Source organism: Tursiops truncatus, chromosome 5, assembly GCF_011762595.2.
Source record: "Tursiops truncatus isolate mTurTru1 chromosome 5, mTurTru1.mat.Y, whole genome shotgun sequence".
Taxonomy (NCBI): Eukaryota; Metazoa; Chordata; class Mammalia; order Artiodactyla; family Delphinidae; genus Tursiops; species Tursiops truncatus.
Genome location: NC_047038.1, coordinates 85020193 through 85032794, shown reverse-complemented (window position 1 = coordinate 85032794; position 12602 = coordinate 85020193).

Genomic DNA, 12602 nt, shown 5'->3' with positions numbered 1-12602 from the left:
GCATCTGCACAGGCAGTGCATCGGAGATACTCAGACCTCTATGGCCAACATGGGCTGAGAGCTCTTGCAGGCCTCCCTTGCTTCATTGCTCCCCCACTCTGGGGCGAGAGTCTTGGTGCTGAGAGAGAGAGGAAAATGCACATTTAAAGAAAACAGCTAGCTCGGGCATCACCCTCAGGGCTTTTGCCCCAGCAACCTGGGTTCAGACACTCATAGGCAGTGAAGGCCAGTGAGCAGAGGGAAGTGCCACCTCACACCCAGCTCCTCCTCTAGCTCCTGCATCTCTAGTGCCACCTCCACCAAAGTGATAGCTGCCAGCACACCCTGAGGAAAGATGTGACTTGTATATATGTCAAATCCAGCTCTCCTACCAAAGGCATTGAACACACAGAGTCTGTATAGAAATGCCTCCCACATAAGAAAACCACTTCAAGACTGCAATAGGTAACTGTTTCACCTAAATTCATAGAGGCAGAGAAAGTTAAGCAAAATGAAAAGGCAGAGGAACTGGTCTTAGTTGAAAGGGCAAGAGAAAAACCCTGAAAAAATAAATAATAAAACAAATAAACAATTTACCAGATAAAGAATTCAAAGCATTGATGATAAGAATGTTAACTGAATTAGGGAAAAGAATAGATGAACACAGTGAAAAATTTAACAAGGAAGTAGAAAATACAAAAAGTTCCATTCAGAAATGAAGAATTCAATAACTAAAGTAAAAAATAATGGAGTGAATAACAAACTAAGTGATAGAATGCATAAGTGATCTGGAAGATAGAATAATGAAAATCATTGACTCAGAACAACAAAAAGAAAAACAAGGGACTTCCTTTGCAGTCCAGTGGTTAAGATGACACTTCCACTGCAGGGGGCACAGGTTCAGTCCCTGGTCGGGGAACTAAGATGCTACATGCTGAATGGCACAGCCAAAAACAAACAAACAAAACCCAAATTAACAAAAATGAAAATAGTTTGAGATCCCTGGGATAACAGTAAGCTGACCAACATTCGCATTATAGGAGTCCCAGAAGGAGAAGAGATAGACAAGGGGATAGAAAATATTTTTGAGGAAATTATGGCTGAAAAGTTCCCAAACAAGAAGAAGGAAACAGATATCCAGGCACAGGAAGCACAGAGGGTCCCAAATAAGCTTAACCCAAACAGACCCACACTGAGACATATCATAGCAAAATGGCAAAACCTAAAGAGAGAATTCTGAAGGCAGCAAGAGAAAAACAGTCATACACAAAGGAATCTCCATAAGACTATCAGCTGAATTTTCCACAGAAACTTTGCGGGACAGAAGGAAGTGGCATGATATATTCAAAGTCCTGAAAGGGAAAAATCTGCAACTTTGGATACTCTACTCAGCAGGATTAGCATTTAGAATCAAAGGAGAGACAAATAACTTCTTAGACAAGCAAAAAAATTTCATCAGTATTAAACCTACTCTAAAAGAAATATTAAAGGATCTTCTCTAAGTGGAAAAGAAATAAGAATCTAGAAGAAAGGGAAAATCACAATAGGAAAGGCAAATATGTGGTAAGGAATGAAGATGAACCAATTAATAAGCCAGTAAGAAGATTAAAAGATGAAAAATTGTAAAAACATCTATAACTACAATAAACAGTGAAGGGATAAACGTGAAGATGTAAAATATGGCATCAAAAACATAAAATGTGAGGGAGGAGAGTAAAAAAAAATAGATCTTTTAGAATATGTTTGACCTTAAATGACTACCTGTTTAAATCAAGTAGATAAAGTTATAGGTCAACATATATGAAGCCGAGGGTAACCAAAAATCAAATACCTTCAATAGATACACACAAAAAGAAAGGAACACAAAGCAACTAAAGAAACTATCAAACCATAAGGAAGAAACAAAAAGAAGCAATAAACAAAGAAAAATTATAAAACAACTGGAAAACAAGTAATAAATGGCAATAAGTACATACCTAGCAATAATTACTTTAAATGTCAGTGGACTAAATTCTCCAATCAAAAGACATAAAGTGGCTGATTGGATTAAAAACAAGACCCATCTATGTGCTACTTACAAGAAACTCACTTCAGAACTAAAGACACAAACAGACTGAAAGTGAGGAAATGGAAAAATATTTCATGCAAAAGGAAAATACAAGGAAACAGAGGTAACAATACTCATATCAGTCAAAATAGGCTTTAAAACAAAGGATACAACAAAAGACAAAGAAGGACATTATATAATGATAAAGGGACTAACACAAGAAGGGGATATTATGCTTATTAACATATAGGAACCCAATACAAGAACACCTAAATATATAAAACAAATACTAATAAACATAAAGGGAGAAATTGACAATAATACAGTAATAGCTAGAGGCCTTAACACCCTACTTACATCAATGGACAGATCATCCAGACAGAAAATCAGTAAGGTAACAGTGGTCTTAAATGACACAACTGATCATTTGGACTTAATAGATATCTACAGGACATTCTATCCAAAACAACAGAATACACATTCTTTTCAAGTTCACATGGAATGTTCTCTAGGGTAGGTCACATGCTAGGCCACAAGTCTCAACAAATTTAAGAGGCTAGAAATTATATCAAGTATTTTCTCTGACCACAGTGGTATGAAACTAAAAATCAATTACAGAAAGAAAAATGGGAAAAGCACAAACATGTGGAGACAAAACAACATGCTACAAAAAACCAGTAGTCAATGAACAAATCAAAGAGGAAATCAGAAAATACCTAGAGACAAATGAAAATGGGAACACAACTCTCCAAAATCTGTGGGATGCAGCAAAAACAGTTCTAAGAGTGAAGTTTACAGAAATATAGGCCTTCCTTAAGAAACAAGAAAAATCTCAAACAACTTAACCTACCACCTAAAAGAATTAGAACAAGAACAAAGCCCAAAGTCACCAGAAGGAAGGAAATAGTAAAGACCAGAGAGAAAATAAATAAAATGGAAACCAAAAATATATATATATATTGAAAAAAAAATGGAAAAAAAAAATGGAAAAGATCAATGAACCCAAGAGCTGCTTTTTTTTTTTTTAAATATAAACAAAATTGATAAATCTTTAGCCAGGCTCACCAAGAAGAAAAGGGAAAGAACTCAAACAGACAAAATAAGAAAAGAAAGAGGAGAAATAACAACTGATACTACAGTGATACAAAAATTTATGAGAGTACTATGAACAAATTGGACAACCTAGAAGAAAATGGACAAATTTCTAGAAAGATACAACCTGCCTAGACTGAATCAAGAAGAAACAGACAATCTGAAAAGAATGATCACTAATAGTGAAATTGAATTTGTAATAAAAAAATTCCCAGCAAACAGAAGTCCAGGACTGGATGGATTCACAAGAGAATTCTACCAAATATATAAAGAGCTAATACCTGTCCTCAAATTATTCAAAAAAATTGAAGAGGAGGGAACATTCCCATATTCATTCTATGAGACTACCATTACCCTTATACCAAAACCAAATATACTACAAGAAAAGAAATTACAGGCCAATAACTCTGATGAATATAGATGCAAAAATCCTCAACAAAATATTAGCAAACCAAATCCAACAATATATAAAAAGGATCATACATTGTGATTAAGTGTGATTTATTCCAGAGACACAAGTATGGTTCAGTATTCACAAATCAATCAATGTGATTCACCACATTAACAAGGGGAACGATGAAACCCAGAGAAAAGCATTTGACAAATTTCAATATCCAGTCATGATAGAAACTCTCATCAAAGTGGATACAGAGGGAACATAACTCAACATAATAAAGGTCATTTATGTCAAACCCACAGGTAATATTATACTCAACATTGAAAAACTGACAACCTTCCTCTAAATTCAGGAAAAAGACAAGGATACCCGCTCTCACCACTTCTATTTAACATTGCACTGGAAGTCCTAGCCATAGCCATCAGAGAAAAAAAAGAAATAAAAGGCATCCAAATTGGAAGCAAAGAAGTAAAACTCTCACTATTTGCAGATGACATGCTATGTTATATAGAAAACCCTAAAGCCTCCACCAAAAAACCACTAGAACTAATAAATTCAGTAAAGTTGCAGGATACAAGATTAATATACAATTATACAGGAATAATGAACTATCAGAAAGAGAAAGTAAAATAAATCCAATTGAAAATGTATTAGAAAGCATAAAATACTTAGAAATAAACTTAACCAAGGAAGTAAAAGGCCTATAATCTAATCTAACCAAGGAAGTAAAAGGCCTATAATCTAATAAAGTAAAATACTGATGGAGGAAGTTGAAGATTATACAAATACATGGAAAGATATCCTGTGTTCCTGGACTGGAAGAATTAATATTGTTAAGATGGCTGTACTAGTCAAAGCAATCTACAGATTTAATACAATCCTTATCAAAATACCAAAAACATTTTTCACAGAACTAGAACAAATGTATATTTGTTCTAAATAGCAAAAGCAAAGTTGAGAAAAGAGAACAAAGCTGGAGGTATCATGCTTCCAAGCTTCAGACCATACTACAAAGCTACAGTAAACAAAAGAGCATGGTATTTGCACAAAAACAGATACATAGATCAATGGAACAGAATAGAAAGCCCTGAAATAAACCTGTGCATCTATGTTCAATTAATTTATGATAAAGGAGGCAAGAATACAGTGGAGTAAATACAGGTTCTTCAATAAGTGGTGCTGGAAAAACTGGATGGCTACATGTAAAAGAATGAGATTAGAACACTTCCTCACACCATATATAAAAATAAACTCAAAATGGTTTAAAGACCTAAATGTAAGACCTGAAGCCATAAAATTCCTAGAAGAGAACATAGGCAGAACACTCTGACATACACCACAGCAATAATTTTTTTGGATCATTCTCCTAAAGCAAAAGAAATAGAAGCAAAAATAAACAAATGGGACCTAAATAAACTTAAAACTTTTGCACAGCAAAGGGAACCATCGATAAACATAAAGACAACCTACTGAATGCAAATGATATAACTCACAAGGGGTTAATATCCAAAATATATAAACAGCTCATACAACAAAGTATCAAAAAAAAAAAAACCAAACAACCCGATTAAAAAATGGAAAAAAAACCTGGATGGATATTTTTCCAAAGAAGACATACAGATGGCCAACAGGCATATAAAAAATGCTTATAGCTAATTATTAGAGAAGTTCAAATCAAAACCATGAGATATCACTCACACCTGTCAGAATGGCTATCATCAAAAAGTCTACAAATAACAAATGTTGACGAGGATGTGGAGAAAATGTACCCTTGTATACTATTGGTGGGAATGTAAATTGTGCAGCCACTATGGAAAATAGTATGGAGGTTCCTCAAAAAACTAAAAATAGAACTACCAGCAATTCCATTTCTGGGTATATGTCTGGAAAAAATGAAAACAGTAATTTGAGAAGATACATGTGCCCCAATATTCATAGCAGCACTATTTACAATAGCCAACATATGGAAGCAACTCAAGTGTCTATCAACAGACAAACTGATAAAGAAGAAGTGAAATATATGTACAATGGAATATTACTCAGCCATAAAAAAGAATGAAATTCTGCCATTTGCAATACCGTGGATAGACCTAGAGAATATTATGCTTAGTGAAATGTCAGACAGAGAAAGACAAATACTGTATGATCTTACTTATATGTGGTATCTAAAAGATAAAACAGATAAATATATATATATAGCAAAACAGAAACAGATTCAAAGGTATAGAGGACAAACTAGTGATTACCAGTGGGGAGAGGGAAGTGGGGAGGGGCAAAATAGGGATATGGGATTAAGAGATACAACTACTATGTGTAAAATAGGTAAGCAACAAGGGTACATTATAGCACAGGGAATTATAACCATTATTTTGTAATAACTTTAAATGGAATATAATCTATACAAATATTGGATCACTATGTTGTACACATGAAACTAATAGTGTAAATCAACTATACCTTAATTTAAAAAAACCTGATTCTTGTCAAAAAGTTATTAGTTGAACTATTTTAATTCTCAATAAGAAATGTACCTATCAGTTTATTGTTTCTTGCCTAAACATTGATTTTTGTCTGAAATTATCATTCTGACTCTTTAATTTGCATTTGTCTGCCATTTTTCTTATCTTTTTTGACTACTTAATCTGTCAGAAGTTCTCCCTGTGCAGAAACTATTTTGTTTCAGCCAATTTCTTTATTTAATACTCTGAACTTGATTTATATTTGACTTGATATTTAGCATTTAAAGGTTTGTGACTGCTGTGTCTTTGTTGTGGATGATATCTTTTTATCAACATAAAATAATATCCAAATTTGTTTTTAATTATAATAGCATTTAGTTTAACTCATAATTGGTGTTAACTTTTTGAGGTTATTTTGTTGACTGCCAGTTCAGAAAATAACACTCAAATGACATTGTTCAACTAAAGATGGCTTTATTACTTAACTGCAGTAAGATAGAAAAACATCTATGGGTGGATATTTAAGGAGTTTTGTGGTTTAGTTTAAGGTGGGTATTCAATGCAGGAGCCCGAATAGAATTGTGCAAAGTTTTTGATATTATAGTTTAGAATAGGTGGACACAGCAAGATGAGAGTTTTGAAGGAAGTTTTGATGAATAAACAGTTCTTAGATAACAGAGAAGTTTACCTACTTAAGAAATCACTTTTCCTGAGAAGGGAGTTATTTACCCTAATGCCCAAGGAGGAGGCAAGTTGAGCTGTCTATTGTTTGGATAAATGGATTTTAATGAGTTCATAATGGATTTTTATGAGTTCACAATAACAGTAATGTTATTTGAAAATTTATTTTCCTGGGCAAGAATTTACTGGAATAGTAAAATCCTGTTAGTGTAGGACAGTCAATTCTTGATTCTATTAAACTTTAGTTAAAAGCAGTTTGTTCTCATTTTGATAAATCTTTGCCTATCCTTTAAAAACATTTTAGTGCCATTTTATTTTAGGTATGTCTCTTGGAAGCAGTGTATATTTAGAGTATGTCTCTTAATTCAGTTTGAAAATCTTTGTACTGTAACAGAGAAATATAAGCTTTTTGTACTACACTCAAATATTTTATCTTCAGTCCTTCATCTTTTAAAAAATATTTTTTTAGTCTTATGGAATGTGGCTGTTTTCTTTAGTTTTATCTGCTCTAGTAATGGAAAGCTGCAGTCTTCATCTACGTTATAATCTGAAATTCAGCCTTTTTTTTTTTTTTTTTTTGGCTACATTGTGTTTTCTTTGCTGTGTGCCGGCTTTCTGTAGTTGCAGGGAGCAAGGGCTATGCTTGGTTGTGGTGAGTGGAATTCAGCCATTCTTAACTGAATATATGCTACCTTCAATATCTCTTCTTTCAATCATTATTTTTTATATTTTTGTTCAAATTATTTACTCCAACTAACAATAGTTATTTACATTTAACTTTGTTAAATTTTTTTCATAGTGCACCATTTGTGTCTTTATATCCTAATGTTCCCATTCTTTAACTCAACTTTTTTTTTCCATGTATTTTTGGGTGTCTGTGACCTTATTATGATTTTTGGCAGCCTCTCTGCTAATGGGTGAGGTTGTGTTCCTGTCTTGCTGGTTGTTTGACATAGGTTGTCTAGCACTGTAGCTTGCTGGTGTTGAGTGGAGCTTAGTCTTAGCATTGAGATGGAGATATCTGGGAGAGGTTTCATCATTTGCTATTACATGGAGCCGGGAGGTCTCTGGTGGACCGATGTCCTGAACTCGCCTCTCCCACCTCAGAGGCCTAGGGCTGACACCCAGCTGGAGCCCGAAGACCTTGTCAGCCACAAGGCTTAGAAGAAAAGGGAGAAAAAAAGAAAGAACAAAAGAAAAAATAAAGTAAAATAATTAAAATAAAAAATTATTAAAAGTAAAAATATTAAAAAGTAACAAAAAAAGAAGGAAAGAAGGAAGAGAGCAGCCAAACTAAAGTAGAAATCCACCAGTGATAACAAGCGCTAAAAACTATACAAAAAAAGCAAAAAATGGGAGAGACAGAACCCAAGGACAAATTGTAAAACAAAGTTATACAGAGAAAATCACAGAAAGAAGCATACACAACACACTCACAAAAAGAGAAAAAGGAAAAAAAATATATGTATATAAAAGAAAGAAAGCAACAGAACACCCAAATCAATAAACAAATCTACCAATGATAATAAACTCTAAATACTAAACTAAGATAAACATAAGACCAGAAACAAATTAGATGTGGAAAGCAAACTCCAAGTCTACAGTTGTCCCAAAGTCCACCGCCTCTATTTTGGGATGATTTGTTGTCTATTCAGGTATTCCAGAGATGCAGGGTACATCAAGTTGATTGTGGAGCTTTAATCCGCTGCCCCTAAGGCTGCTGGGAGATATTTCCCTTTCTCTTTGTTCGCATAGCTCCTGGGATTCAGCTTTGGATTTGGCCCTGCCTCTGCGTGTAGGTCGCCTGAGGGCGGCTGTTCTTCGCTCAAACAGGACAGGGTTAAAGTAGCAGCTGATTAGGGGGCTCTGGTTCACCCAGGCCGGGGGGAGGGAGGGGTGCAGAATGTGGGGAGAGCCTGTGTTGCCAGAGGCCGAAGTGACTTTGTAATAGCCTGAGGCACAACCTGTGTTCTCCCGGTGAAGTTGTCCCTGGATCACGGGACCCTGGCAGTGACGGGTTGCACAGGCTCCTAGGATGGGAGGTGTGGATAGCAACCTGCGCTTACACACAGGCTTTCTGGTGGCTGCAGCAGCGGTCTTAGTGTTTCATGCCTGTCTCTGATAGCCGTGGCTTGTGTCCATCTCTGGAGCTCATTTAGGTGGTGCTCTGAATCCCCTCTCCTCGCGCACCCTGAAACAATGGTCTGTTGTCTCAGAGGCAGGTCCAGACTTTTTCCCGGACTCCCTCTCAGCTAGCTGTGGTGCACTAGCCCCCTTCAGGTTGTGTTCACGCAGCCAACCCCAGTCCTCTCCCTGCACTCCGACCTCCAAAGCCCAAGCCTCAGCTTCGAGCCCCACCCAACCCGGCGGGGGAGCAGACAAGCCTCTCAGGCTGGTGAGTGCTGATCCGCACCCATCCTCTGTGTGGGAATCTCTCTGCTTTGCCCTATGCATCCCTATTGCTGTGCTCTCCTCCATTGCTCTGAAGCTTCCCCTCCACCCTCGCCTCCCCCCATCTCCACCAGTGAAACCTTTCCTCCTTCACAGCTCCCTCCCACTGGTGCAGGTCACGTCCCTATTCTTTTGTCTCTGTTTTTTCTTTCTTCTTTTGCCCTACCCAGGTACGTGGGGAGATTCTTGCCTTTTGGGAAGTCTGAGGTCTTCTGCCAGCGTTCATTAGGTGTTCTGTAGAAGTTGTTCCACATGTAGATGTATTTCTGATATACTTGTGGGGAGGAAGGTGATCTCCATGTCTTACTCCTCCACCATCTTGAAGGTCTCTCTTTAACTCAGTTTTAATATCTTTAGGAAATTTTCAAGAAGGGCAGAAGTTGTGTTTATCAGCTCTTGTACATCTGAAAGTCTCTCTGATGTTTTAAAAAATAAGTGACATTTTTAGACCTAATTATTAGGTTACAGCTCGATTTGTCTGAAAATTTTATATATATTGCTTCTTTATTTTTCTGTTATGTAATTTTAGAGATGTCAGAGTCCTCCTGGTTTTTATTCCTTAGTGGTTAATCATTTTAGTTTTCTCTGCCTTTTCATAGAGGTTTTTCCTTGATTGTGCTACTTAAAAAAAAAATTTTGTCTGAATAGTTCTAAAAAATGGTCTCTTTTTATTTTTTCTTGATTTACCTTATATTTTCAATTATGTCTTGGTTTTTCTTTGATTACCTATATTCTTGTTTCTTGAAAATACTCATAATTGTTGGTTTGATTCTAATTCTTAATCTCTACATTGAATGTTTCCTCACATAATTTTAATTTTATTTCTTCATTGTTATTTAAACACTTTAAAAAGTATTATGCAGATTTTTTGTTTGGCTATTATAATTTTGGTTTCTTTGAAACATCTTTTGATTGTATTTATCTCCATTTACATCTTACTTTGTTGTCTTTGTGTCTCCTCATTTAACTGTCCTTTCATTTTATTGTATTTTTTTGCTTTGATTCCCTGGGCTTGTTGGCCACTTTTCATTGCATTATACTGAAGATACCACAAAGTTTTCTGAAACTTTTCTTTTGGTTCCTCAACTAAACAAGGTTTAGGGTTTTGTTCACTCTGAGTCTTCAAAGATAATTTACCCTTTTCCTTAGATTTTGTTAATTTTTTAAAGCCACCTTCATTCCCTTGCACCTGAACATTCAGTTTCTTTGTTTTTTAATTTTTATTTTATATTGGAGCACAGTTGATTAACAATGATGTGTTAATTTCAGGTGTACAGCAAAGTGATTCAGTTATACATATACATGTATCTATTCTTTTTCAAATTCTTTTCCCATTTAGGTTATTACAGAATACTGAGCAGCATTCCCTGTGCTAGACTGTAGGTCCTTGTTGGTTATCTGTTTTAAATATAGCAGTGTGTACATGTCAGTCCCAAACTCCCCATCTATCCCTCCCCCCACTCTTCCCCCCTGGCATCCATAGGTTCAGAACATTCAATTTCTTAGGGAAAAAAATACTGAGACCTTTGCAGCCAACTTGTATGTGGCTTATGTTGGCTTCACTGTCTATTTGGGTGGCTGTTGGTGGCTTCTGAAAGCTACTGATCTTGACCTCTTTCTTACTTCCAAATCTTGGTTCTCTGAAACATTGAAATGATGGAGTTTCTCAGTGTTTCTCAACAGCAGCAACAGTCAGGATCAGTTACAGAGCTTTAAAAAAGTACATTTTTCTGGACTTCAGACCTGGAAATTCTGTGCATGTATGTACGTGTTTGAAAGAATAATGGAGCAGGGCTTGGAAATCTGTATTATAAAAACCCAATTTGATTTGACAGACCTGGAGCAGTGCTATCTGCTGCTAAGGTTTGCACTCCAGATGTAAGAAAAAAGCATCCTAGTGCTTTCTGTCTGTCTGATTTTGTCAGCCAAGATTGAATGGGGGAAATGCAGGAGAAAAAAGTGATAACACAGAAAGAAACATGGAGAGAGAATTTCTGCAACTCAGAAATAACATTGTAAACAGAGAAGAGTCTATTTTATTCTAAAAAGAATCTAAAATTTGAATTTAAAAAAACAACAACAGATTTGAGTACTGGCAATTACTGCAGTTAGCACTGTATTTTTCTTAACTCCCACCAACTGGTTTTACTTTTGGAGATTATTCCTTCTAAGCAACACTGACAGGCGAGCAACCTGTGCATTTGCACTGGACCTCGTGCTCAAATGGCCCCATGCTTGGTTTAATTTTCTCTTGTCACTGTCTTAAAATTCTTAATTTTATCTTTGAACCTGTGTTTTGTAAGAGAAGTCCAGTTGGACCATGGGGTATGTGCATGAGCAGAGGAGATACACACAATACGCCTGTCTGCCATTCCTCACAGCCCCATTTGTATTTTGCTTTTGTGATGAGCACAGAATTCTGGTAGACCACCATGTGTGGGATTTTGAAAGACAGAGTGAGTCCCTCTGCAATTTAGCGTGTTAATTTCCTATTGCTGCTGTAATAAAATACCACCAACTTAGTGGCTTGAACAATACAAATTTTCTTACAGATATGAAAGTCAGAAGTCTGAGGCTAAAATCAAAGACTTTTTTCTAGCTTCTAGAGACTGCCTGCATTCTTTGCCTCATGGCTGCATCCCCTGGAAATGCTGGAAAAATAGCATTTTCCAGTTTCTTTCTCTGTTCTCATTGTCACATTGCTTTATCTGACTCTCTGGTCCTTCTTTCTTCCTCTTTTAAGGATTACCTTGGGTTTACCTGGATAATCCAGGATAATCTCGCCATCACAAGATCCTTAATTAAATCACATCTACAAAGTCCCTTTTGCCATGTGCGGTAACATATTCACAGGTTTGGTGACTAGGAGGTGGAGGGTGGGGGGTGTCATTACATAGTGTACCACACTAAGTGAAGATACCACACTTTCCATTTGAACCAGAATTTGCTTCAAACACAGAAAAAAGCCAGTGGGGTTTCTAAGAAACACAGATGACCAAACAGCTTATCATTTCTTACTTGTGGTACTTCCCTGTATTAGCTAAATACTTGTGCTCTAAGTGATGCCACAGAAGAAAAGGGGAAGAGGGTACCCTACAGTTTCACTTTCAGTCTTTCCTTACTCATCAGTAAACTAAAAGTAAGAGTATTGGTAGAATGTGTGTGTATCAAGAATTGAAATAAAAATAGTGGTGACATTTCCGCTATTCAGGTGGAAAGGAAAACTAATGCAGGTATGAGCTGTGAAATACATTGTGTCATTTTGGTGACTCCATGTATTATGTGTGCATTTCAAACCAACACTGCACAATATAAAAATGCACAGTAAAATTCATTTTAATAAGTTAAAATTTTAATTTTCTTAGAATAACATTACATAGCAAATAACAAACACCAGATGTGTGTGTGTGTGTGTGTGTGTGTGTGTGACAGAGACATCACTGAAGAAAAGAAAAAAATATTTTAGTCCCTTTAACAGCACTTCTTTTCTGCTTTC